At 44.6% G+C, this 4,166-nt stretch overlaps 1 non-coding gene across 1 annotated transcript; it reads right to left on the bottom strand.

The window, feature by feature from the left end:
- Positions 1-3,761: 3,761 nt before the first annotated feature.
- On the bottom strand, positions 3,762-3,834 carry TRNAR-UCG (transfer RNA arginine (anticodon UCG)). Its single transcript has one exon. It is a non-coding gene; the product is annotated as a tRNA-Arg (tRNA).
- Positions 3,835-4,166: the final 332 nt, after the last annotated feature.

Genomic DNA, 4,166 nt, shown 5'->3' with positions numbered 1-4,166 from the left:
GACTAGATGATTTCTAGGGTCCCTTGCAGTGATGAACTGGAGTCAGCTCGTATAGGTTCATAAGAGCAGATTGTTAAAATTTCAGTGTGAGCATTTAAAACTTGGAAATGAGAAAATGCTGTAAATCAGAGCCTGATTTATCATTCTGTTGATTATCTAGACTTAAGAAAGAGATGGAGACAATATTAACAATGTAAATTAAACTTAGAAGTATGTCAAACGTACATTTTTTCAAGATAGCTATTGTTAAATATTTACCAGTAAACATCTGCCTCCAGTCATATGATTCTATATGTGTATATACACATATGTATATATGTATGAGTTAGCGAATATTTGGATATACACATGCATATGTGCACACAATATATTGACACACATAAAATTAATATATACATGCATGTATACATACACATGCATGAATATACACACATATACACACACACATTCACCTACATGTATGTGCAGGCAAATGTTTAAGGAATAAATTATGGGTGTGCTGAGGAGAAAGAGATTATTTTCTGTTGGTACTGTCTTATCAATAAACTCCAATGTCTCCCTATTACCTCTGGAATCAAATACAAATTCCTCTGTTTGACATTTAAAGCCCTTCCCATCCTGGCTCCAATCTACCTTTCTAGCCTGATTTCCATTCTTGGCTCTTTATTCACTCTTGTGGGCCAATCAAACTGGTCTTCATGCTAAACATGCACATATGACATTACACTTCCTTCAATGACTACCCCCCATGTCTGGAATGCACTCACTCTTCCGTCTCTCTGACTCTCAGAATCCCTAGTTTCCTTCAAATCTCAGTTCTCTTCTACATGAAGATGCTACTGATCTCCCCAGCACTGAATGCTTTCCCTTGCACTTATTTTATATTTAGTACATGTATGTATATGGCATTCTATGGGGCATAAGATATATATGTATACACACATACATATACATATGCATACATCTCATCTTCCCCAATAAAATGTAAACTCCTTAAGGGCAAGGATATTTAATTTTTGCCTTTGTATCTCTAGAACTTTGCAAAGTACCTAGAACATAGTAGAAGCTTAATAAATGCTGGTTGAATGACTGATCTCATAACAACCCGGTGAGGTAGGTACTATTGTTATCCCGGCTTTACAAATGAGGAAATTGAGGCAGACAGGTTAATTGACTTGCCTAGGGTCACACAGCTAGTAAGTGTCTGAAGTAAGATTTAGACTAGGTGTTCCTTGGTTCCTGGGAACCAAATCCAGCACTCTATCTACTGAGCCAGGCTATACATGTTGCTGCCAAGACAGATATCGTTGAGAAAAGTAGGTACAACATGTGGAGAATACTAGGAAGGAAGGGCTGGTAATTCACAAGAGATAGTATTCAAGAAGAGAGCCAGGAGTAAAGTTAATGGCCTCTGATGTTTATTATAAATGCACAAACTATAGGTAATAACCAAGGTGCATTCAGAGTTCTAAATGCATGTGGGTAAATTCAGTCTTGGTGGGATGGAAGTCGTGCAGAATATGGCTACTATGCTATGCAAAATGAATGATATTTTAGAAATAGCAGAGCCGCATACATAGTATTTTAAGAAGATATACTCACGAGAGGAAATCAAGGAACCAGAATGAGGACTAGCTTGACGTCTTTATTTTACAGTGTTAGGCAGGCTCTGAGAGGCAGCTTGGCATAGTGGAGAGAGAGCTGTGCTCAAAGCCAGGAAGACCCACTGGCTGTATGACCCTGGGCAAGTCTCATAACCTCTCAGCTCTCTAGGTAACTATGACTACACATTGCCAAGGAGGGGCCAATCTGCATGGATAAAAGATGTTTTCCTCACCTGAGAGTGTCTCTATTCTAATACAATCTCAGGTCCAGTTCCCATCCCAGTAGGATCAACAAAGAAGCCAGTTGGGAAAGGATTAGAAGCTCTCAAAAAATGAAATTCTGAGGCAGAAACAAGAGTGCTGTTTAAAGAGTCCAGTGTGAACCAACCTAGTGAAAGTTTTAAAAAATATGCATAAGAGGGAAATACAGGTAAGATAATGGGAAATGAAGACAAAAGAATTACTAAATTTCAGTAATACTAATTAAAGGGATGAGCTGAAGCTGATGAGGAAAGTTAAGAATAACAAAAAAAGGGGTTTGTTTTTAGTTATATCAAAGGAAAGGAATGAGCGTTTATTAAGTTCCTGTAGTGTGCCAGGCAAGCATTGTGCTACCAGCTTTACAAATGTTGTCTCATTTTATCTTCACAACAACCCTGTGAGATAGATGCTATTATGATAATCATTTTACAATTGAGGAAACTGAGGCAGACAGAGCTTAAGTGACTTGGTCAGGGTCACACAAACTAGTAAGTGTCTGAGGCCAGGCTCAGCACTCCATCCATGGAGCTTCCCAGCTGCCTCAAAGAAAGCAAAGACAAAGAAAAGATAGAATCAAAAAGAAAGAAAGAAAAAGGAGGGGGGAGGGCAAAACTAGGATCATTGCTTGGGGCAGAGGAGATGATAGCTGATGCCAAAGGAAAGACATAACTGGCTAGTGTTTTCGTTTCTTCTCCTGAAGAGCACGTTCTTAGGACGGGAAAGGACAGAATAAAAATGGGTAATAGGGAGTTGACCCTGATGATAAGTAAGGAGACGGTAAGGCGGCACCTGGCTGACTGATCATTTCATGTTGGGTCCTGAAGAAACAGATATTTGTGGTTGCTGAAGCACTGAAAGGGATTCTTGAATGAAGGAAGAAATCGGGACAGCAGGACTGGAAAAAGGAAAAGGGTTCAATCTTCCTAAAAGGGAAGAGAATGAAATCTGCCAAGTATCAGTCAGTGAACTTGACTTCGATTTTGGACAAAATTCTAGAATAGATTATTAAAGGGATGGTCAATAACATCTAGACAAGGAGGCATCGATGTAACGGAAAGCCAGTATGACTTCATCAGAAACAAATCATTCCAGATTAACCTATTTCCTTCTTTGGAAAGCATTCCTGAACTGGGGGATTAAGGGGATGCTATAGGTAAGAGTTTAATCCAGACTTTAATGAAGCACTTGATAAAGTCTCTCGTGGTGTTCTTGGAGGGCCTCGGAAACCCTTTCCAATCAATCAACAGGCAAGTGTTCATTAGGTGCCAGGCACTGCGTTGGGTACCAGGGGTGCAAGGACAACAGTGAGCCAGTCTCTGCTTTCAGAAAGCTTGCATTCTCCTGCAAAGGGCACGGTCCATGTTCACAGAGAAGTAGATCAATGTAAGTTACATAGAGATAGATCTAGAGTGATTTGGGTGGAACAGTCACCATGAAAAGGCCACTAGAAGGAGAGAGCCTTTGGGCTGAGCTCTGCGGGCAGCTGGGGGTTCTCTGGGGTGAGGAGGGAGGGCACCCCAGCGTGGGGAGGAGTAAGAGGGATCCAGCCTGGGAAGGCAGCCCGCAGCCAGCTGGTGGCGGAGGCCACGGGAAGGTCTTGGGCTAGGCGGTGGACCCAAGCCTGTAACAATTCTGTAGCATTTTCTGGGCTGGGCAGCACGTGGCGGAGGAGCCCAAGTCGGTGCACGTGGTTCCAGGAGGCTGTGACTGTAGCCTCTGAGATGGTAATTGTCATTAAAGTCTGCAAGTAAAAGCAACTGGTGCCTGGTGAATGGGGATGCTGCCCTCTTAGAAAAGTAGGGGGTTGAGCCGCAGGGTCCCTTTGCAGGTGTCCAGAACTCTCGGAATCTCAGCTTGTCCTCCGAGAGTGAAAAAGGCTAACCTCCAGGCTGCGAGCGACCGCGGCAGGACTCGAACCTGCAATCTTCTGATCCGAAGTCAGACGCCTTATCCATTAGGCCACGCGGCCTCACGCACTCCAGCCCTTTCGAGCCGCCTTAGAAAGGCGCGTCACCGCCAGGCGCCTCATTCTAGACCAATCTCCGTGTCTTGAGGCGGGAGGGGGCGGGACGTAAACAGGTTCCTGAGGCTGCGCGCTGTGCGGGGAGGGGGAGGGTCTGGACCAGGCGCGGGGGGGGGGGGGGGGGGGGGGGGGTAGTCTTCCCCCCTTCCCTTTTCTTCCTTGCCTCGCCTGCCTCGCCCCTGCCTTCCAGCGGCCTACCCGGCCATCTGCTCCCTCCCCCAGTTCCCCCCTCCCCCGTGGCCTCGGCGCGAGGAAGCGGCGGGAGCTCGAGCTCCGAG

This window comes from Notamacropus eugenii, chromosome 1 (assembly GCF_028372415.1).
Source record: "Notamacropus eugenii isolate mMacEug1 chromosome 1, mMacEug1.pri_v2, whole genome shotgun sequence".
Taxonomy (NCBI): Eukaryota; Metazoa; Chordata; class Mammalia; order Diprotodontia; family Macropodidae; genus Notamacropus; species Notamacropus eugenii.
Note: the sequence above shows the minus strand (reverse complement) of the source record. Positions and strands in the feature narration are given on the sequence as shown.